The following is a 25,308-nucleotide window of genomic DNA, read 5'->3' on the forward strand; positions in this document are numbered from 1 at the left end:
TGAAGTTATCCTCTGCAGCATAGTTAACTCTGGGTCTTCCTTTCCTGTGGTGTAAAAAAAAAAAAAAAAAATTCATAGACATAGACATTAGATGTCTATGAATTTTTATTTTTTATTTTTACAAAATGCTATATATCCGTTGTTTAGCTGGAATGGAATGTTGGTATCCTGTGTATTTGACTGTGACATGTGATCGTCTCACCTAGCTATCTTAAGATGAATGCACTTACTGTAAGTTGCTCTAGGTAAGAGCATCTGCTAAATGACTCAAATGTAAAATATAAATGTTTCACATACAGATCTCAAATTACTGTATTGAATTAAAAAATATATATCTATTACTTAAAAATCTGTGAACAGATATATTTTACACACACAAGAAGGTGCTCATAAGCAATCATTTCTGATGAAAATACACAAATGTGAAAAATTTGTGGATATACACTGTAGTGTTTTGGAAATAAACACTACAGTGTATATGTTGTAAATATGTTGTATTGCATGCTGTGTGTTAGCCATGCTATGCTAGGTAATGTATTCTGCCTGCTGTGTGTTAGCCATGCTATGCTAGGTAATGTATTCTGTATGATGCACGTTAGCCATGCAATGCTATGCTACATACATGTATTCCGTGTGTTGTATTTCAGTACGTATGCTAGCCAGTAGCCACCCACCTGGATCATGTAGAGCTGGGCGATGCGGTACTCTTCCACGCTCATAGGCATGGGGATCCGGTACTCCTTGATCAGCATGGTAGCTAGGTGGTGGGGTGACACAGGAGGGAGGGGGGGGGGCAGAGGGTCGTCTCAACGAGCCGCTCTACCCAAGCAGCAGCAGCATCAAGCAGCCGGGATGGAACACATTACAGTTTAGACCTGTAGGTGAACAGAAGAGACACATACCTGAGTTAAAACAGGGTGAGAGGAAACGCGTATCATGTAATACTTGATTGGGTCAAGTCAAGGTGGTGAGAACGATCAGTAGTCTTAGAAGATGTCTGTGTGATGACACACACACGCATGCAAGGGTAAGACTATGAAGACTACAACAAAAACAACTTCCCTGAACCAACACTTGCTCTTGACTCCCCCCTTTAAGGATCTGACTTTGCTGATAGCTACATTACTGAGGAAAGTGTATTCACTATGCCTGTGATATGTAGCTGTCCCACCTAGCTACCTTAAGATGAATGCACTAACAGCAAGTCTCTCTGGATAAGAGCATCTGCTAAATAAATCAAATGTAAAAAACTGTACTGCTAATCTTCACAAGAGAAATTTACATCATAAGTGAATACAAAACTGAATAAAATATTTTACTTAATTAGGCAAGTCAGTTAAGAACAAATTCTTAATTTAAATGACTGCCTCAGAACAGACATTGCCTTGTACAGGAGCAGAACAACAGATTCTTACCTTGTCAGCTCAGGGATTTGATCTTGCAACCTTTTGGTTCCTAGTCCAATGCTCTAACCACTAGGCTACTTGACTCACCATATAAATTCTTAATCCAGTCAAGACAACACTTCTTCTCCAAATCCTGTGTGTGTATGTCCTCAGTCAACGTTCAGTCCTGCACCAGATATATCAAAACCTTTACTTACATTTAATATATTATTTATTACAAGTCATTACATGCTATATCCAGGTACATCCAACGTTCCAGCAACTTCCCAGTAACGTCCAAACTAAATCCCAAAAAGTCAAAGTCCCTATTCACTGTAGAGGTAATGTCAGTCTGCTAACAACGTGATTCCACCATCGGCAAGTCCCAGGCATCAAGCATAAACACTCAACATCCAACCAATCCAATCAAAGTAATGCCAAAACAAAGTCCAAACAACGTTTCCTCCGGTGGACAGTAGAAGTCTGATCAAGCGACAAGGCAGCATGACAACAAGACAGACAGACTGACAGGGACGAGTTCAGTACGTCACATGACTGAGGGAGCTTAGTGTAAGAGGGATTAAATACGCAGCATCACACAACTCTGTCTTATTTTTATTTTACAGGGACAGTGCACATTAATCAACATTAATATTACAGTAATGCAACATCCATGTAAATGTGTCAGGGTTACCCAAGAGCTCATTTGCACCTGTAGTCCCTGGGCAGGTAAGTGCTGCCCAGGGACTACAGACCCAATGCAAATACAAATACTCTCTTAAAAAAAAAAATAATAATAATATTTCTCTGTCTCTATTTCACTTCCCTCTACCCCCCCCCCCCCCATATCTCCTTCCCCCAACCCTCCCCTTTCTCCCTCTCTCTCTCAAATCATAATTTCTCACTACAAACAATTGATGGCAGACACTGCCATGCTGCTGTTGATGACATTGGCAGCTCAGCTGTGACGCTACCCTGATGGATAGAGAGACAGAGTGTGTGTGGGTAAGGTTTACTACGTTTACATTAACAAAGCATATACTGTATGTTTTTTATTGTCACAGACACCAGATAGGTGCAGTGTTGTTTTACAGGTTCAGCCATAGTAGTACGGTGCCCCTGGAGCAAGTTAGGATTAAGTGTGTTGCTCAAGGGCATATCAACAGATTTTTCATCTTGTCGGCTTGGTTTTTCAAAACGGCGACATTTTGGTAGGAGCTGCATCAAGTGTTGGTCTAGCAGAATGTGTTTACTCCGTTAGGGGTCACCAGGTGACCTAATCACCCATAATCCTCTAGGATTATGTCCTGGGGTCAAATCACTGTCCTAGGTGAGATTTGCTCTTGAGGAGTAGTAACAGTAACAGAGTTCCGTTACATTCATATTGTCCACAACAACAGCGTGCCAATGCTTTTCTCCACTACACCCAGAATTTGGTTTTATTTGTGTGTGTGAGAGAGAGAAAGGAGGGAGGGAATAAGAGGGAGGGAATAAGAGGGAGACATGGAAGAGAGGGGGTGGAAGGCTGCCCGAGGGGGAGAGCATGTATGGGAGGACCTAGACAGACAGAGAGAGATAGAGAGAGAGATAGAGATAGATAGGGAGGGAGAGAGAGAGAGAGGTATAGAACTAGAGAAAGGGAGAGAGAAAAAGAAAGAAAGAAAGAAAGAAAGAAAGAGAGTAGAGTTAAACAGGTGGTCTGGGATTAAGACTGGGTGTATAGAGCATTCTGGGTACTAAGAATGTGAGAGAGTACGTCAATGGCTTAAAATTATTGCTGTCCAAAGAATGCATCAGCCTTTGTCGTTGGCTTAACAGGATTCGCCCCTCCCCATGATTGTTTCATGTCATTGGCTTATAACGATTCCACGGCCCAACAATGTGATACGTCAATGGTTTAAAATGATTCCTATTACAGTTAATTATGAGAGCTGCTGCTCTAACGTAGGTTAAATGTGATAACACACACACGCACAAACACACAGCTTCACACACACACACGCACACTATTATATTTTGTCAATAAGAGCTGGTGCATGACGTCTAATATTAAAAAAGTCTCAAGGTATTGCTCACCTGAGGTTGAGTACCTCATGATAAGCTGTAGACCACACTATCTACCAAGAGAGTTCTCGTCTATATTATTCGTAGCTGTCAATTTAACACCACAGAACGATGCTGGCACTAAGACTGCACTCAACGAGCTGTATAAGGCCATAAGCAAACAAGAAAGTGCTCATCCAGAAGCGGCGCTCCTAGTGGACGGGGACTTTAATGCAGGCAAACTTAATTCTGTTTACCTCATTTCTACCAACATGTCACACGTGCAACCAGAGGGGAAAAAAACTCTAGACCACCTTTACTCCACACACAGAGACACATACAAAGCTCTCCCTCGCCCTCCTTTTGGCAAACCTGACCATAATTCTATCCTCCAGATTCCTGCTTACAAGCAGAAACTAAAGCAGGAAGTACCGATGACTCGCGCAATAGGGAAGTGGTCAGATGATGCGGATGCTACGCCACAGGACTGTTTTGCTAGCACAGACTAGAATATGTTCCGGTATTCATCCAATGGCATACCCCCTCAGTCACCAGCTTCATCAATAAGTGCATCGACAACGTCGTCCCCACAGTGACCGTACGTACATATCCCAACCAGAAGCGATGGATTACAGGCAACATCTGCATCGAGCTAAAGGCTAGATCTGTTGCTTTCAAGGAGTAGGAGACTAATTCGGACGCTTATAAGAAATCCTGCTATGCCCTCAGACGAACCATCAAACAGGAAAAGTATCAATACAGGACTAAGATTGAATCCTACTACACCTGCTCTGATGCTCGTCAGATGTGGCAGGGCTTGCAAACTATTACGGACTACAAAAGGAAACCCAACCGTGAGCTGCCCAGGGACAGGAGCCTACCAGATGAGCTAAATGCCTTTTATGCTCACTTCGAGGCAAGCAACACTGAAGCATGCACGAGAGCACCAGCTGTTCTGGATGACTGTGTGATCACGCTCTCCATAGCCAATGTGAGCAAGACCCTTAAACAGGTCAACATTCACAAAGCCGCGGAGTCAGACGGATTACCAGGACGTGTACTCAAAGGATGCGTAGACCGACTAGCAAGTGTCTTCACTGACATTTCAACCTCTCCCTGACCGAGTCTGTAATACCTACATGTTTCAAGCAGACCACCATAGTCCCTGTGCCCAAGGAAGCGAAGGTTACCTGCCTAAATGATTACCGCCGCGTAGTACTCACGTCAGCAGCCATGAAGTGCTTTGAAAGGCTGGTCATGGCTCACATCAACAGCATCCTCCCGGATACCCTAGACCTACTCCAATTCACATACCACCCCAACAGACGCACAGATGACGCAATCTCAATCGCACTCAACACTGCCTTTTCCAACCTGGACAAAAGGAACACCTATGTGAGAATGCAGTTCATTGACTACAGCTCAACGTTCAACACCATAGTGCCCACAAAGCTCATCACTAAGCTAAGGGAGCTTAACACCTCCCTCTGCAACTGGATCCTGGACTTCCTGACAGGCCGCCCCAGGTGGTAAGGGTAGGCAACAACACATCTGCCACGCTGATCCTCAACATGGGGGCCCTTCAGTGGTGTTCACCCACGACTGTGTGGCAAACACGACCTGGGTTGCAAAGGGTCGGAAACTTTCCGGTAAATGTCTGGAATTTTTCCGAAACTGTTTTATGGGAATTTGGGGAATTTTGCACAGTGCACTCTTCCATCACATGTACAGCTGATTCTCAAGATCTTGCACACAAATGAGATGCTATTGAGCCCACACTACTACACTGTCTGAACCAAAGACTACATGCTTTCTGGTAAGTTTTTATTACAATTATTTTTATTTTTATTTAACCTTTCTTTAACTAGGCAAGTCAGTTAAAAACAAATTCTTATTTACAATGACAGCCTAGGAACAGTGGGTTAACAGACTTGTTCAGGGGCAGAACAACATATGTTTACCTTGTTAGCTCAGGGATTTGAGCCACCTACCTCTCAGTTACTGACCCAATGCTCTAACCACTAGGCTACCTGCCACCCCGATAATGGGGGGAGTTAAAATATATTATATGACATACATGATTTTTTGAATAGTAGCCTACAGAAAAGTGTGTTAAATCATTTCTAACTTGTTAACATTTTCTGTTAGTTAGTTTTTGCAACCATGTGGGTTTTTGCTTGCTTGAGCCTGCTAACTGAGGAGTGTTAATTCACCTGTTTCCATACATATTTAATTTGAAAACATTTATCTTAAGAAGGAGTTGTTTAATCTAACTGCTTAACTATTTATCGGTACATGGAATTGTATTTGTGTTTTTTTTACTCATTTTTTCTAATCTTTACAGGAAAATGCTACGGGCACTATCTGATGTGTGGAGACATTTCACTGCAGGCAATGTAGAAGGACAAGCGGTGTACATTTGCAAATACTGTGCCGAATCATATGTGAAGAATGCAACAAAGATGCAGAATCATCTGGCCAAGTGCATAAAGTTCCCTCAGCACTCACAACAATAAAGGTTAAATCTCTGACAAAAGTCCCTCTACTTCTATTTGAGGTGAAAATGATGAATCAGACACCTTATCGATAGCAACAGCTCATGGTCCTTCTGGAATCAGGAGTTTTTTTGACTTAATGGAGGAACGTAGTAAGAGAATGAAACTGGTTCATCTCATGCTCACAGGCAATGTGTATTGGAAGAGATTTCTGAATGTTCTTCACACAGCATACAGCCCTCCAAACAGACTTGCTTTATCTACTCATTTGCTGGATGCAAAGTTCAACAGAGTTCAAGTGAAGGTCAAGCAAATCATAGAGAAAGAAGACTGTATTGCAATCATCTCTGATGGGTGGTCGAATGTTTGCGGGCAAGGAATAATTAACTACATCTCCACCCCTCAACCAGTATTCTACAAGAGCACAGACACAAGGGACAATAGACACACCGGTCTCTACATTGCAGATGAGCTGAAGGCAGTCATCAATTACCTTGGACCACAGAAGGTATTTGCACTGGTGACAGACAATGCTACGAACATGAAGGCTGCTTGGTCTAAAGTGGAGGGGTCCTACCCTCACATCATACCCATTGGCTGTGCTGCTCATGCATTGAATCTGCTCCTCAAGAACATCATGGCACTGAAAACAATGGATACACTCTACAAGAGAGCCAAGAAAATGGTTAGGTATGTGAAGGTTCATCAAGTTATAGCAGCAATCTACCTCACCAAGCAAAGTGAGAAGAATAAGAGCACCACATTGAAGCTGCCCAGCAACACCCGTTGGGGTGGTGTTATCATCATGTTTGACAGCCTCCTGGAGGGGAAGGAGTCTCTCCAAGAAATGGCCATATCAGAGTCTGCCGATATGGACAGCCCCATCAAAAGGATCCTCCTGGATGATGTATTTTAGGAGAGAGTGGTAAGCAGCCTGAAACTCCTGAAACCTATAGCAGTAGCCATTGCACGGATTGAGGGAGACGATGCCATCCTGTCTGATGTTCAGACTCTGCTTGCAGATGTAAGAGAGATCTGTACTGCCCTTCCCACTTTACTGTTGCTCCAAGCAGAGGAAACTGCAGTTCTGAACATCAAAAAGCATGAAGACGTCTGCCTGAAGCCCATACATGCCGCAGCGTACATGTTGGACCCCAGGTATGGTGACGAGCATCCTGTCTGGTGCAGAGATCAACCAGGCCTTTGGTGTCATCACTACTGTGTCTCGCCACCTTGGCCTGGATGAGGGCAAGGTTCTTGGCAGTCTGGTGAAGTACTCTTCCAAACAAGGGCTTTGGGATGGAGATGCAATATGGCAGTCGTGCCAACATATCTCATCAGCCACCTGGTGGAAGGGACTTTGTGGATCTGAGGCTCTTTCCCCTGTTGCCACCATCCTCCTCCAAATCCCACCAACGTCAGCCATGTCAGAGCGCAACTGGTCCTTGTTTGGGAACACACACACCAAAGTACGCAACAGGCTGACCAATACAAGGGTTGAAAAATTGGTGGCCATCCGGGCAAATTTGAGGCTTTTTGAGCCTGACAACAAGCCATCCTCAACAAGGTTGGAAAGTGACAGTGAAGATGAGACCTCAGAGTCTGATGTTCAAGAGGTGGACATTGAGGAGGCCCAGGGAGAAGACATGGAAGACTGAGAGGAAGACAACCAGAGCTTTAGTTTCTAGACCATCATTTTACAGATGTATGTTGGAAACGTTTTTGGGAGATGCGATGGATCATTGGGGATCATTCAATATTCCCTTTCTTTTGTTGTTCAGTGAAATTATCCCATGTGAAGAGTCAACTCACTTACTTAAAGTTCAATTCGTAACTAAATCGTTTTTTAAAATATCTATTGGAAGGATTTAATCATTTGCAATTATGTGTAACGGTTGTCGTCTTCCTCGTCTGAGGAGGATAAGTTAGAAGGATCGGAGGACCAATGCGCAGCGTGGTAATTGTTCATCTTACTTTAATAAAGGTGAACACTCAAAATACAAAAGAACAAAAGTGACAACCGAAACAGTTCTATCTGGTGCAGACACACAAAGACTGAAAACAACCACCCACAAAACCCAACACAAAACAGGCTACCTAAATATGGTTCCCAATCAGGGACAACGATTGACAGCTGCCTCTGATTGAGAACCATATCAGGCCAAACATAGAAATACAAACATAGACTGCCCACCCCAACTCACGCCCTGACTATACTAAATAAAGACAAAACAAAGGAAATAAAGGTCAGAACGTGACATTATGTCTACTTATGATAAGGTAAAATGTTTATGTTTCTGTCTCCATATGATATGGTAAATATGTCCCATACAAAAAAACATCTACATTTAAATGGTATTAATATGAATTTGCATATATTTCCGTTAATTCCCATATATTCCCGTTTATTCCCATATATTCCTGTTAATTCCCACGGAAAGTTTCCACCTCTGAATATTCCCCAAAAATTGCAACCCTAAACAAAACTCCAACACCATCATTAAGTTTGCTGACGACACAACAGTGGTGGGCCTGATCACTGACAACGATGAGACAGCTTATAGAGAGGAGGTCAGAGACCTGGCAGTGTGGTGCCAGGACAACAACCTCTCCCTCAATGTGAGTAAGACAAAGGAGCTGATCGTGGACTATAGGAAAAGGTGGGCCGAACAGGCCCCCATTAACATCAATGGGGCTGTATTGGAGCAGGTCGAGAGTTTGGTGTCCACATCACCAACGAACTATCATGATCCAAAAACACCAAGACAGTCATGAAGAGGGCACAACAACACATTTTCCACCTCAAAACACTGAAAAGATTTGGCATGGGTCCCCAGATCCTCAAAAAGTTCTACAGCTGCACCATCGAGAGCATCCTGAACGGTTGCATCACCGCCTGGTATGGCAACTGCTCTGCATCTGATCGTAAGGCGCTACAGAGGGTAGTGCGTACTAGAGGTCGACCGATTAATCGGAATGGCCGGAGCTGTGAGGGGAACGGCACCTCAGTACCTTCAGGCTCTGATCAGGCCCTACACCCAAACAAGGGCACTGCGTTCATCCACCTCTGGCCTGCTTGCCTCCCTACCACTGAGGAAGTACAGTTCCCGCTCAGCCCAGTCAAAACTGTTCGCTGCTCTGGCACCCCAATGGTGGAACAAACTCCCTCACGACGCCAGGACAGCGGAGTCAATCACCACCTTCCGGAGACACCTGAAACCCCACCTCTTCAAGGAATACCTAGGATAGGATAAAGCAATCCTTCTGCCCCCCCCCCCCCCCCCCTTAAAAGATTTAGATGCACTATTGTAAAGTGGCTGTTCCACTGGATGTCATAAGGTGAATGCACCAATTTGTAAGTCGCTCTGGATAAGAGCGTCTGCTAAATGACTTAAATGTAAATGTAAATGTAATTAGGGCCGATTTCAAGTTTTCATAACAATCGGTAATCGGCATTTTTGGACACCGATCATGGCCGATTACATTGCACTCCACAAGGAGACTGCGTGGCAGGCTGACTACCTGTTATGCGAGTGCAGCAAGGAGCCAAGGTAAGGTGCTAGCTAGCATTAAACGTATCTTATAAAAAACAATCAATCTTAACATAATCGCTAGTTAACTACACATGGTTGATGATATTACTAGTTTATCTAGCTTGTCCTGCGTTGCATATAATCGATGCGGTGCCTGTTAATGTATCATTGAATCACAGCCTACTTCGCCAAACGGGTGATTTAACAAGCGCATTCGCAAAAAAAGCACTGTCGTTGCACCAATGTGTACCTAACCATAAACATCAACATCAACCTTTCTAAAAATCAATAAACAAGTATATATTTTTAAACCTGCATATTTAGTTAATATTGCCTGCTAACATGAATTTCTTTTAAACTAGGGAAATTGTGTCACTTCTCTTGCATTCTCTTGAGTCAGGGTATATGCAGCAGTTTGGGCCACCTGGCTCGTTGCGAACTGTGTGAAGACTATTTCTTCCTAACAAAGACAGCCAACTTCGCCAAACTGGGATCATTTAACAAAAGCGCATTTGCGAAAAAAGCATAATCGTTGCACGAATGTACCTAACCATAAACATCAATGCCTTTCTTAAAATCAAAACAGAGAAGTATATATTTTTAAACCTGCATATTTAGTTAAAAGAAATTCATGTTAGCAGGCAATATTAAACTAGGTCAATTGTGTCACTTCTCTTGTGTTCATTGCACGCAGAGTCAGGGTATATGCAACAGTTTGGCTCGTTGCGAACTAATTTGCCAGAATTGTACGTAATTATGACATAACATTGAAGGTTGTGCAATGTAACAGGAATATTTAGACTTATGGATGCCACCCGTTAGAAAAAATATGTAACGGTATTTCACTGAAAGAATAAACGTTTTATTTTCGAAATGATAGTTTCCGGATTTGACCTTATTAATGACTTAAGGCTCGTATTTCTGTGTGTTATTATGCTATAATTAAGACTATGATTTGATATTTGATAGAGCAGCGGTGGTAGGCAACAGCAGGCTCGTAAGCATTCATTCAAACAGCACTTTCGTGCGCTTGCCAGCAGCTCTTTGCAATGCTTCAAGTATTGCGCTGTTTATGACTTCAAGCCTATCAACTCCAGAGATTAGGCTGGTGTAACCGATGTGAAATGGCTAGCTAGTTAGCGGGGTGCTCGCTAAAAGCGTTTCAAACGTCACTCGCTCTGAGACTTGAAGTAGTTATTCCGCCACGGGGCTTTTGTGGAGCGATGGGTAACGATGCTTCGAGGGTGGCTGTCGTCGATGTGTTCCTGGTTTGAGTCCAGGTAGGAGAGGGACGGAAGCTATACTGTTACACTGGCAATACTAAAGTGCCTATAAGAACATCCAATAGTCAAAGGTATATGAAATACAAATGGTACAGAGAGAAATAGTCCTATAATTCTCATTTTAAAAGGAACCACCAGCTTTCATATGTTCTCATGTTCTGAGCAAGGAACTTAAACGTTAGCTTTTTTACATGGCACATATTGCACTTTTACTTTCTTCTCCAACACTTTGTTATTGCATTATTTAAACCAAATTGAACATGTTTTATTATTTATTTGAGGCTAAATTGATTTGATTGATGTATTATATTAAGTTAAAATAAAAGTGTTCATTCAGTATTGTTGTAATTGTCATTATTACAAATAAATAAATACATGAAAAAATAAATAAAACGCTGATTAATCGGTATCGGCTTTTTTTGGTCCTCCAATAATCGGTATCGGCGTTGAAAAATCATAATCGGTCAACCTCTAGTGCGTACAGCCCAGTACATCACTGGGGCCAAGCTTCCTGCCATCCAGGACCTACAGTATATACTGTACTAGGCAGCGTCAGATGAAGGCCTAAAAAAAGTAAAAGACTCCAGTCACCCAAGTCATAGACTGTTCTCCCTGCTACCGCATGGCAAGCGGTACCAGAGAGCCCAAGTCTAGGACCAAAAGGCTCCTTAACAGTTTCTACTCCCAAGCCATAAGACTGCTGAACAATTCATCAAATGGCCGCCCGGACTATTTACATTGACCCCCCCCACCCCCCCCCCCCCTTGTTTGTACACTGCTACTCGATGTTTATTATCACTTTACCCCTACCTCGACTAACCCTAACCCTGCACATTGATACCCCCCTGTATAAAGCCTCGTTATTGTTATTGTTTTCATTTTTTTTTTTTTTTACTTTAGTTTATTACTAAATATTTTCTTAACTATTTATTGAACTGCATTGTTGGTTAACGGTAAGGTTTACACCTGTTGTATTCAGCGCATGTAGCAAATACAATTTGATTTGATATTACTGGACCAGAAGCAGGAAAAGCCAAGCTGTGATGTATTATAGTCAGTCTGCAGTAATTAACTGGAGCGGGGCCAGTTCCATTCCATCCTCTATTCCAACCAATGTAGGAGGGACTTTGTCGTCAGCTGGATCCCTCAGCAACTGTCTGTCCAGTCCTCTCCCTGTATTTGACCCCCCGTGGGGTCTGAGGTGGCAGAGCTCCAGACTGGTGATTACTTTGGGGATGTCCACTACTAGGTCCAGCTGAGAGTGCTGCTGCCCAGTCTGAACAATAAAACCTTTCCTAGGGGCCTGCTTCTACATCTGCATTGCTTGCTGTTTGGGGATTTAGGCTGGGTTTCTGTACAGCACTTTGTGACATCGGCTGATGTAAAAAGGGCTATATAAATAAATACATTTGATTGATTGATTGATTGTATGGGGGTTTGTCTTTCACACTGGAGCAAGCTATATCAGCTAAATGTACTGGACACCTCCCATCCATTCTACTCAGACGATGTGTCTATTGTAACCTATTAGAATATCTTTTCCGGAGTGAGAGCACCACTTCACAAGACTCTGAGTCTATTATTGTCACACCCTGGCCTTAGTTATCTTTGTTTTCATTATTATTTTAGTTAGGTCAGGGTGTGACATGGGGATGTATGTGTTTTGGTTTGTCTAGGGGTTTGTATGTTTAATGGGGCAATGTCTTGTCTAGGTGTTTGTATGTCTATGGCTCCCTAGATTGGTTCTCAATTAGAGACAGCTGTGGTTTATTGTCTCTGATTGGGAGCCATGTTTAAGGCAGTCATAGGCATTTGGGTTTTGTGGGTAATTGTCTATGTTGAACGTTTGTTGCTTGTCTGTGCACTTCCGTCTTTAGCTTCACGGTCGTTTGTTGTTTTGTTTAGTTTGTATTCAGTGTTTGTTTCGTGTTTTTTCTTCTCTCTCAATAAAAGAGATGTATTTTGCACACGCTGCACCTTGGTCCACTCTCTCTCATGAAGACGATCGTGACAGAATTACCCACCAATCTAGGACCAAGCGGCGTGTCAAGCGGCAACAGGACCCACCTACACAGGATTCATGGACATGGGAGGAGATACTGGATGGTAAGGGACCTTGGGCACAACCGTGAGAATATCGCCTCCCTCGTGAAGAGCTGGAGGCAGCTAAAGCCGAGAGGATGCGATATGAGGAGGCAGCACGGAAGCAAGGCTGGAAGCCCGTGAGTACAACCCAAAATTTCTTGGGGGGGGGGGGGGGCTTAAAGGGAGAGTGGCGAAGTCAGGTAGGAGACCTGCGCCTACTCCCGTTACTTACCGTGGAGAGCGAGAGTACGGGCAGACACCATGTTACGCAGTAGAGCGCATGGTGTCTCCTGTACGAGTGCATAGCCCGGTGCGGTACATTCCAGCTCCACGTATCGGCCGGGCTAGATTGAGCGTTGAGCCGGATGTCATGAAGCCGGCCCAACGCATCTGGTCACCAGTTCGTCTCCTCGGGCCGGCTTACATGGCACCAGCCTTACGCATGGTGTCCCCGGTTCGCCTACATAGCCCGGTGCGGGTTATTCCACCTCCCCGCACTGGTCGGGCGACGGGGAGCATACAACCAGGTAAGGTTGGGCAGGCTCAGTGCTCAAGGGAGCCAGTACGCCTGCACGGTCCGGTATTTCCGGCGCCACCTCCCCGCCCCAACCCAGTACCACCAGTGCCTACACCACGCACCAGGCTTCCTGTGCGTCTTCAGAGCCCTGTGCCTCCTCCACGCACTAGCTCTATGGTGCGTGTCTCCAGCCCATTACCACCAGTGCCTACACCACGCACCACGCCTCCTGTGCGTCTCCAGAGTCCTGTGCGTCCTGTTGCTGCTCCCCGCACTAGCCCTGAGATGCGTGTCCCCAGCCCGGTACCACCAGTTCCGGCACCACGCACTAGGCCTAATGTGCGTCCCCAGGGTCCAGCATGCCCTGTTCCTTCTCCCCGAACTAGCCTGAAGGTGCGTGTCTTTAGCCCGGTACCTCCAGTTCCGGCACCACGCACTAGGCCTACAGTGCGTCTCAGCCGGCCAGAGTCTGCCGTCTGCCCAACGGCGCCTGAACTGTCCTTCTGCCCAACGGCGCCTGAACTGCCCGTCTGCCCAACGCCGTCTGAACTGTCCGTCTGCCAAGCGCCGCATGAACTGCCCGTCTGTACTGAGTCTTCAAAGCCGCCCGTCTGTACTGAGCCTGCAAAGCCGCCCGTCTGCCATGAGCCTTCAGAGCCGTCCGACAGACAGGAGCCGCGAGAGCCTTCCGCCAGACAGGAGCAGCCAAAGCCTTCCGCCAGACAGGATCAGCCAGAGCCCTCCGCCAGACAGGATCAGCCAGAGCCCTCCGCCAGACAGGATCAGCCAGAGCCCTCCGCCAGACAGGATCAGCCAGAGCCCTCCGCCAGACAGGATCAGCCAGAGCCTTCCGCCAGACAGGATCAGCCAGAGCCTTCCGCCAGACAGGATCAGCCAGAGCCTTCCGCCAGACAGGATCAGCCAGATCCGTCAGCCAGCCATGAGCAGCCAGATCCGTCAGCCAGCCATGAGCAGCCAGATCCGTCAGCCAGCCATGAGCAGCCAGATCCGTCAGCCAGCCATGAGCAGCCAGATCCGTCCCTCAGTCCGGAGCTGCCGTCCCTCAGTCCGGAGCTGCCGTCCCTCAGTCCGGAGCTACCCCTCAGTCCGGAGCTACCCATCCGTCCGGTGGCACCCTCTGGGATGGTCTTCAGTCCGGGACTTTCTACAAGGGTCGCCGCTCCAGAGGCGCCACCAAAGCGGGTATTGACAATGGTGGAGTGGGGGCCACGTCCCGCACCCGAGCCGCCCCCATATTAAGGCCCACCCCGGACCCTCCCCTTCAATGTCAGGTTGTGCGGTCGGAGTCCACACCTTTGGGGGGGGGTACTGTCACACCCTGGCCTTAGTTATCTTTGTTTTCATTATTATTTTAGTTAGGTCTAATAGAAATAGGTCAGGGTGTGACATGGGGATGTATGTGTTTTGGTTTGTCTAGGGGTTTGTATGTTTAATGAGGCAATGTATTGTCTAGGTGTTTGTATGTCTATGTATGCCTAGATTGGTTCTTAATTAGAGACAGCTGTGGTTTATTGTCTCTGATTGGGAGCCATATTTAAGGCAGTCATAGGCATTTGGGTTTTGTGGGTAATTGTCTATGTTGAACGTTTGTTGCTTGTCTGTGCACTTACGTCTTTAGCTTCACGGTCGTTTGTTGTTTTGTTTAGTTTGTATTCAGTGTTTGTTTCGTGTTTTTTCTTCTCTCTCAATAAAAGAGATGTATTTTGCACACGCTGCACCTTGGTCCACTCTCTCTCACGAAGACGATCGTGACAATTATTCCATCCTGTGGACACATGCTAGGATGACAGTCAGGGTGTGGAACCATACTGCCATACAATGTAAAAAAAATCTAAACATCAAAATCTAAAAAAAAAATGAAGAATCTGAAGGCGGGTATTCAGTACAGTAGGGACCAGTGATGTCTCTATGATTACCATCACATCACAAGCCTCCATTCCACCGAATCATATGGCTGCTGCCCTCCTGAAGCCCTGCAGGCAGACAGACACACAGACAGACATGCCAGGCTTTTATCAATATGTTGTTTTTAACAGCGTACAATCAATACAGGCTTCAGTGGCAGGATCAACATCAACAGCATAAACAACAACCACAGGATCAACATCAACAGCATAAACAACAACCACAGGATCAACATCAACAGCATAAACAACAACCACAGGATCAACATCAACAGCATAAACAACAACCACAGGATCAACATCAACAGCATAAACAACAACCACAGGATCAACATCAACAGCATAAACAACAACCACAGGATCAACATCAACAGCATAAACAACAACCACAGGATCAACATCAACAGCATAAACAACAACCACAGGATCAACATCAACAGCATAAACAACAACCACAGGATCAACATCAACAGCATAAACAACAACCACAGGATCAACAACAACAGCATAAACAACAACCACAGGATCAACAACAACAGCATAAACAACAACCACAGGATCAACAACAACAGCATAAACAACAACCACAGGATCAACATCAACAGCATAAACAACAACCACAGGATCAACATCAACAGCATAAACAACAACCACAGGATCAACATCAACAGCATAAACAACAACCACAGGATCAACATCAACAGCATAAACAACAACCACAGGATCAACATCAACAGCATAAACAACAACCACAGGATCAACATCAACAGCATAAACAACAACCACAGGATCAACAACAACAGCATAAACAACAACCACAGGATCAACATCAACAGCATAAACAACAACCACAGGATCAACATCAACAGCATAAACAACAACCACAGGATCAACATCAACAGCATAAACAACAACCACAGGATCAACATCAACAGCATAAACAACAACCACAGGATCAACATCAACAGCATAAACAACAACCACAGGATCAACATCAACAGCATAAACAACAACCACAGGATCAACAACAACAGCATAAACAACAACCACAGGATCAACATCAACAGCATAAACAACAACCACAGGATCAACATCAACAGCATAAACAACAACCACAGGATCAACATCAACAGCATAAACAACAACCACAGGATCAACATCAACAGCATAAACAACAACTACAGGATCAACATCAACAGCATAAACAACAACCACAGGATCAACATCAACAGCATAAACAACAACCACAGGATCAACAACAACAACAACAGGATCAACAATAACAACAACTACTGCAGAGCACAGTACACACATTCAGATTCAACAAATTCAGGTTCAGTAAAACGTACAATACAGTAGCTAACCTAAAGCCGACATCCAGCCTCCAACTCTAGCTTCACAAGTCGAGGTTCTAGGATGAAGAATGAATGTGATAATATGGTGTATGGCTACGCACTACGACTAGTACTCCACTCACTCCACCTGTTTCCCCTAAACCAGCTATACTCCAGGGCTTCATCCCAACAGTCTACACAGGCATCCTCTCCTTCATCTGCATCAGAGATACAATAACATACAAACAGATACACATACACTGACACAGTCCAGAACAAAAGCAGGTCTAATGCTGATATAGAAGAGCGTTCTCAAAACAAGGCATTTTACCTTTCAGAAGCAGGACGACACTTAGACAGCTTGTCATAACCAGCAGATCCAATCTACGGTGACTGAAGGGGCATCTCATCTCCCCGCTCTCGACAGCCCCATCAGCCAGAAAGCCTGCCACACTGACATCCCTACAGTATCACCATCAACGACTGGCCTTAGTCTGGTTATGATGTTGTTGTTATTGTTGTTGTGTTGGTCTGTGGTCTCATCAGCTGTGATGTGGCTAAGGCAGCATGAGAAGAGCGCTTGGTGTGAAAACAGCCATCAGAGAAAGAAAAAAAACAGAAGACATCGATTCGCTCGCTCTTCATCTTTTCACCTACCCCCTTTTTCTCCTTTCCTCCCTTTGTCTCCACCTCCTCTGGAGCTAGGAAGCCCAGTTACCATGGAGATGCACGAGGCTGTGATGTGATTGGTCGGTGTTGTTATGATGCATCGAGTCCGAGGGACGGCCCACTGGTTAATCAACGCTACTGCACTCCTTCATTCCTCTCTCTCCCTCTTTCTTTCTCTATCTTTCTCACCCCACTTCTCCCTTTTCCTCCCTCTCACTATTATCGTCTCTCTTTCTCATCCATCCTCTCTTCACTGTGAATGTTTATCTCTTGCCTGCTCTCCATATTTGTCCTGCCATCTCTTGTTACATGGTAATGGTATTCATAAGACTGGATATATGTGTTGTTCGCTGATCTAAACTGATCCAAATCCTTTACTGATTCAAATCCTTTACGGATCCAAATCCTTTACTGATTCAAATCTTTTACTGATTCAAATCTTTTACTGATTCAAATCCTTTACTGATTCAAATCCTTTACTGATTCAAGTGCCACAGTCACAGTATCACACACACACACACGCAATAGCACGCACACACAGAGATCCACACGTAAAACAAAAGCAAGTTAGAATTCCTAAAAAACAGAGACACACTGTACAGGCTTTCAAAAACCTATTCATGACTGCAGAGGTCAGTTTGGAATAGGGTGAAGACATGCAAAACATACTGTAGCCTAAGTACACAGTACCAAATGACTTCCCACCTGCAGGGTGTCATAAAAAACCATGTACCTATAATATTATTTGCCCCTGGCCTGGTGTTGTATTGCATACTGTATTTTGAATGAGCATAACTTGAATCACAACATGGGTCTTTCACTTTGACAACCAAATCACTGATCCATGCATTCATTATCATAAGTCACACCAAACACCAACCAGTGATCCCACCCTAGACATTGTAAATGCTGTTTTAGAAATGCTTATTATCATGATTTCAAATGTGTATAGATGGTTATAAATGTTCTAATGGAATTCTAATGTCTCAATGTATCAGATGTTTGAATGTGTATGTCTGTTTTTCTTGCCAGACATGACATGTCAAGAAAGGACTGACAGACGAGTTGGCTAAAGCACAACCAGATCTGGCAACCTGGCTAGGAGGGAAGAAGGAAACCAGAGATTGGAGAAGAGACTTCTCATTCATAACAGCAGCCAACTGTAGGATCTCTCTCTCCATTTAGCAGACAATTTAATCCAAAACGATTTAAAGTCATGCATACATTTTATGTTTGGTTGGCCCCGGGAATCAAACTCACAATCCTTGCATTGCAAGAGCCATGCACTACCAATTGAGTCATACAGGACCACGAGGCTGTGGTGATGGACAGACGTGCTCTCAAAATGAAATGGCTTACTGACAGGTCCTCCACCAGGTGGACACACACACACACACACACACACACACACACACACACACACACACACACACACACACACACACACACACACACAGTCATTCACTGTTTATCCAGCCATCGGCAGAGCAGAGCCTGGTTAACCCAATCAGCCAGCCAGCCTGAACAGTCAACTGTAATATCCAGAGTTCTGGTCCATCCTGAACAGTCAAATCAAATCAAACTTTATTTGTCACTCGCACCAAATACAACAAGTGTAGACCTTACCATGAAATGCTTACTTACAAGCCCTTAGCCAACAGTGCAGTTCAAGAAGAGTAAAGAAAATATTTACCAAATAGACTGAAGTAAAAAATAAGAATAAAAAGTAACACAATAAGAATAACAATAACGAGGCTACGTAGGTGTTCCTTTTGTCCAGGTGGGAAAGGGCAGTGTGAAGTGCGATTGAGATTGCGTCATCTGTGCGTCTGTTGGGGTGGTATGCGAATTGGAGTAGGTCTAGGGTGTCTGGAAGGATACTGGTGATGTGAGCCATGACCAGCCTTTCAAAAGCACTTCATGGCTACCGACGTGAGTGCTATGGGACGGTAATCATTTAGGCAGGTAACCTTCGCTTCCTTGGGCACAGGGACTATGGTGGTCTGCTTGAAACATGTAGGTATTATTGACTCGGTCAGGGAGAGGTTGAAAATGTCAGTGAAGACACTTGACAGTTGGTCTGTGCATGTTTTGAGTACACGTTCTGGTAATCCTTCTGGCTCCGCGGCTTTGTGAATGTTGACCTGTTTAAAGGTTTTGTTCACATCGGCTACCGAGAGCGTTATCACACAGTCATCCAGAACAGCTGGTGCTCTCATGCATGCTTCAGTGTTGCTTGCCTCGAAGCAAGCATAAAAGGAATTTAGCTTGTCTGATAAGCTTGCGTCACTGGGCAGCTCGCATCTGGGTTTCCCTTTGTAGTCCGTAATAGTTTTCAAGCCCTGCCACATCCGACGAGCGTCAGAGCCGGTGTAGTAGGATTCAATCTTAATCCTGTATTGATGCTTTGCTTGTTTGATGGTTCGTCTGAGGGCATAGCGGGATTTCTTATAAGCGTCCGGATTAGTCTCCCACTCCTTGAAAGCGACAGCTCTAGCCTTTAGCTCGATGCAGATGTTGCATGTAATCCATGGCTTCTGGTTGGGATATGTATGTACGGTCACTGTGGAGACAACGTCGTCGATGCACTTATTGACGAAGCCGATGACTGAGGTGGTGTACTCCTGAATGCCATTGGATGAATCCGGGAACATATTCCAGTCTGTGCTAGCAAAACAGACCTAGAGTGTAGCATCCGCGTCATCTGACCACTTTCTTATTGAGCGAGTCACTGGTACTTCCTGCTTTAGTTTTTGCTCGTAAGCAGGAGGATAGAACTGTGATCAGATTTGCCAAATGGAGGGCGGGGGAGAGCTTTATATGCATCTCTGTGTGTGGAGTAAAGGTGGTCTAGGATTTTTTCCCCTCTAGTTGCACATGTGACATGCTGGTAAAAATGTGGTAAAACGGATTTAAGTTTGCCTGCATTAAAGTCCCCGGCCACTAGGAGCGTGAGGTAGGATTTTCTTCTTTGCTTATGACCTTATAGAGTTGGTTGAGAGCGGTCTTAGTGCCAGCTTCGTTCTGTGGTGGTAAATAGACAGCTACGAATAATATAGATGAGAACTCTCTTGGTAGATAGTGTGGTCTACAGCATATCATAAGCTACTCTACCTCAGGCGAGAAATACCTCAAGACTTCTTTAATATTAGACATTGCGCACCAGCTGTTATTGACAAATAGACACACCCCCCACCCCTCGTCTTACCAGACGTAGCTTCCCTGTTCTGCCGATGCATGGAAAATCCCGCCAGGTCTATATTATCCGTATCATCGTTCAGCCACGTCTCAGTGAAACATAAGATGTTACAGTTTTTAATGTCCCGTTGGTAGGATAATCTTAATCGTAGGTCATCAATTTTATTTTCCAATGATTACACGTTAGCAAGAAGAACGGACGGCAGTGGGAGTTTACCTGCTCGCCTACGGATTCTCAGAAGACAAGCTGATCTGCGGCCCCTTTCCTGCATCTTTTCTTCAAGCAAATTACGGGGATCTGGGCCTGTTCCAGTGAAAGCAGTATATCCTTTCCGCCAGACTCATTAAAGGAAAATGTTTCTTCCAGTCCGTGGTGAGTAATCACTGTTCTGATGTCCAGAAATTATTTTCAGTCATAAGAAACGGTAACAAAATAAGTTAAAAAATAAGTTACCCAAAATGCAAAAACACTAACAAAATAGCACAATTGGTTGGTAGAATTAAAACGTCAGCCATGTTCTTTGACGCCATCTTCATGTTATCTACTGTAACATCCAGAGTTCAGGTCCTTCCTGAACAGTCTACTGTAATATCCAGAGTTCAGGTCCTTCCTGAACAGTCTACTGTAACATCCAGAGTTCAGGTCCTTCCTGAATAGTCTACTGTAACATCCAGAGCTCAGGTCCTTCCTGAACAGTCTACTGTAACATCCAGAGTTCAGGTCCTTCCTGAACAGTCTACTGTAACATCCAGAGTTCAGGTCCTTCCTGAACAGTCTACTGTAACATCCAGAGCTCAGGTCCTTCCTGAACAGTCTACTGTAACATCCAGAGTTCAGGTCCTTCCTGAATAGTCTACTGTAACATCCAGAGCTCAGGTCCATCCTGAACAGTCTACTGTAACATCCTGGGCTCAGGTCCTTCCTGAACAGTCTACTGTAACATCCAGAGTTCAGGTCCTTCCTGAACAGTCTACTGTAACATCCTGAACTCAGGTCCTTCCTGAACAGTCTACTGTAACATCCTGAGCTCAGGTCCAGATCACAGAGGCTGTGATGTTCTAGGCCTGAGTCTGTCTCCTTTTGAATCACTCTGCACGTGTACCACTCTCCCAATGTAATGTCACCACCATCTGCTTGTTGATAAGGCAAAGGTTTGAATGTTTCCAATAAAGGAATGTGCTAATACTCAAATCAAATCAAATTGTATTGGTCACATACACATAGTTAGCAGATGTTATTGCGGGTGTAGCGAAATGCTTGTGTTCCTAGTTCCAACAGTGCAGTAGTATTTAACAATTCACAACGATACACACAAATCTAAAAGTAAAATAATGGAATTAAGAAATATATAAATATTAGGACAAGCAATATTGGAGTGGCATTGACTAAAATACAGTAGAATAGAATACAGTATATACATATGAGATGAGTAAAGCAATATGTAAACATTATTAAAGTGACTAGTGTTCCATTATTAAAGTGGCCAGTGATTCCATGTCTATGTACATAGGGCAGCCTCTAAGGTGCAGGGTTGAGTAAGCGGGTGGTAGCCAGCTAGTCACAAGTGTCCAGCTCTAACAGGCTAACTGTAGATACAATACTAGCAGGACGGTTAGGGAATAGGCTCCTAAACTACAAACTATGACCTCTCAACCAAATTAAAGGCTTCCACACAGTCTCAACTGGATGAGGACTGTTCAAGTACACAGATACACACACACCAATAACTACAGAATGTTATCTACTTACTTAGGCGCTATAGACAGCTTCCACATGTTGCATTTGATGAGTAAACTAGTAAACAGTGGGTTGCAGTTGTCTGGGATACAGCTACCACAAAGTTACTACACACATAACGCTCAGGAATACAAACATCAAACTAAAGGCACAGAGTGGAGTTGTGACACACGTCACATCTGTTGTGCTTAGCCATTAAACATAACTAAGGCATGGCTTCAGTCCCTACTGTCAGCAGTTTCTCCTGTCTACCGTATAAGGGAATTCAGAGGTCTCTCACTTCCCTCTGAACTTCTGAACTGCTGTGTGTTAATGGCTACAATATAAAGGGGCAATCCACAATAGCAGTGTCATCCCCGACACAGTTTTGGTAAAAATGCTGGAGAAATGTAAGCACTCAAATTCATAGAGAGATCTACGGATAAAACGATTGACCATCCATGATATCAAAATGATAGTTTCAACCATGTTGTGAGACTTTAGTGTTTAAAAAAATTTTTTTTTTTAAAGGGGTGGATCAGCTTAATATTGCGGAAAGAATGTTGCTTCCAATGTAATTGTCTGCATCATTTCCATTCCCCTATATTTTTTGGGTAAATATATATATCCATACACGCATGCATACATACACTGCTCAAAAAAATAAAGGGAACACTTAAACAACACAATGTAACTCCAAGTCAATCACACTTCTGTGAAATCAAACTGTCCACTTAGGAAGCAACACTGATTGACAATAAATTTCACATGCTGTTGTGCAAATGGAATAGACAAAAGGTGGAAATTACAGGTAATTAGCAAGACACCCCCAAAAAAGGAGTGATTCCGCAGGTGGTGATCACAGACCACTTCTCAGTTCCTATGCTTCCTGGCTGATGTTTTGGTCACTTTTGAATGATGGCGGTGCTCTCACTCTAGTGGTAGCATGAGACGGAGTCTACAACCCACACAAGTGGCTCAGGTAGTGCAGTTCATCCAGGATGGCACATCAATGCGAGCTGTGGCAAAAAGGTTTGCTGTGTCTGTCAGCGTAGTGTCCAGAGCATGGAGGCGCTACAAGGAGACAGGCCAGTACATCAGGAGACGTGGAGGAGGCCGTAGGAGGGCAACAACCCAGCAGCAGGACCGCTACCTCCGCCTTTGTGCAAGGAGGTGCACTGCCAGCACCCTGCAAAATGACCTCCAGCAGGCCACAAATGTGCATGTGTCTGCTCAAACGGTCAGAAACAGATTCCATGAGGGTGGTATGAGGGCCCGACGGCCACAGGTGGGGGTTGTGCTTACAGCCCAACACCGTGCAGGACGTTTGGCATTTGCCAGAGAACACCAAGATTGGCAAATTCGCCACTGGCGCCCTGTGCTCTTCACAGATGAAAGCAGGTTCACACTGAGCACATGAGCACATGTGACAGACGTGACAGAGTCTGGAGACGCCGTGGAGAACGTTCTGCTGCCTGAAACATCCTCCAGCATGACCGGTTTGCCGATGGGTCAGTCATGGTGTGGGGTGGCATTTCTTTGTGGGGCCGCACAGCCCTCCATGTGCTCGCCAGAGGTAGCCTGACTGCCAATAGGTACCGAGATGAGATCCTCAGACCCCTTGTGAGACCATATGCTGACATGCACATTTGTGGCCTGCTGGAGGTCATTTTGCAGGGCTCTGGCAGTGCACCTCCTTGCACAAAGGCGGAGGTACCGGTCCTGCTGCTGGGTTGTTGCCCTCCTACGGCCTCCTCCACGTCTCCTGATGTACTGGCCTGTCTCCTGGTAGCGCCTCCATGCTCTGGACACTACGCTGACAGACACAGCAAACCTTTTTGCCATAGCTTGCATTGATGTGCCATCCTGGATGAACTGCACTACCTGAGCCACTTGTGTGGGTTGTAGACTCCGTCTCATGCTACCACTAGAGTGAGAGCACCGCCAGCATTCAAAAGTGACCAAAACATCAGCCAGGAAGCATAGGAATTGAGAAGTGGTCTGTGGTCACCACCTGCAGAATCACTCTTTTTTTGGGGGTGTCTTGCTAATTGCCTATAATTTCCACCTTTTGTCTATTCCATTTGCACAACAGCATGTGAAATGTATTGTCAATCAGTGTTGCTTCCTAAGTGGACAGTTTGATTTCACAGAAGTGTGATTGACTTGGAGTTACATTGTGTTGTTTAGGTGTTCCCTTTATTTTTTTGAGCAGTGTATATACATATATACATACACATACCTATATAGACATACATCCTTTTTAAAAAGAATATACCTTTATTATTATTCCCCGCAAACCCTACCGCCCTTCCCCAATTGGAGTAAACTAATAAACACTTCTGCTTTTACCTTCAATTTATACATCTTATACACATTTTACAGACACAGTCTACTTTACAATAGTTCTCTCTTGTTTGTTCTTAGTCCTTCCTCTATTTCTGATGTCCATCCAGTTTGATTTCTATTTGTAACTATGCTATTTCACAAAAGTTCAGAAGCTGTATACATTTTACAGATCCCGTATGTTTTACATTGTTTATCTTGTTATTAGTCCCCCCCTTCAGCTCCATTAAACCCTTCCCATCTATCTTTCAACATCATCCATTTCGGATTTCTATTTGCCATATATTTTTCAACTGTGCTGTGATGCTTCACAAAAGAAACAGTGTTTGTTTACATGTACTTTGTTTACAAACATTGGAGTAAAACAAGCTTATATTTGGGGTTCTGATGGGGGAACTAAGCTCATGAGGCATTCATAAGTTACATTCTTCAAGAATCAATGGGTAGATATCTGTCACGACTTCTGCCGAAGTCGAGGTCTCTCCTTGTTCGGTCGGTGCTCGGCGCTCGAAGTCACCGGTCTTCTAGCCATCATTGATCCATTTTTCATTTTCCATTGGTTTTGTCTTGTCTTCCTACACACCTGGTTTCAATCCCATTCATTACCTGTTGTGTATTTAACCCTCTGTTTCCCCTCATGTCTTTGTCAGAGATGGTTTGTTATTCAGATTTCGTGTTTGTATTGGTGCGCGACGGGTCCTCGTCCCCCTTTATTTTTTTATTTATCGTTTTGGAGTTATGTTTTGTTTACAGTCATTAAACAACTCCATTTCATTAA

At 44.4% G+C, this 25,308-nt stretch overlaps 1 long non-coding RNA gene across 2 annotated transcripts in view; it reads right to left on the reverse strand.

Moving 5' to 3' along the window:
• Positions 1–278: 278 nt before the first annotated feature.
• LOC129813252 (uncharacterized) overlaps positions 279–25,308 on the reverse strand; it is a 35,842-nt gene continuing 10,812 nt past the window's right edge. The window contains exon 3 of one of the 2 annotated variants that reach the window (XR_008753136.1): positions 279–875. This is a non-coding gene — a long non-coding RNA (uncharacterized LOC129813252). Of the gene's footprint in view, positions 876–11,521; positions 15,336–25,308 lie in introns of those variants that run through there. The other variant, XR_008753137.1, reaches the window with a different exon arrangement.

The sequence above is a fragment of the Salvelinus fontinalis genome, chromosome 2 (genome assembly GCF_029448725.1).
Source record: "Salvelinus fontinalis isolate EN_2023a chromosome 2, ASM2944872v1, whole genome shotgun sequence".
In the NCBI taxonomy this organism is placed as follows: domain Eukaryota; kingdom Metazoa; phylum Chordata; class Actinopteri; order Salmoniformes; family Salmonidae; genus Salvelinus; species Salvelinus fontinalis.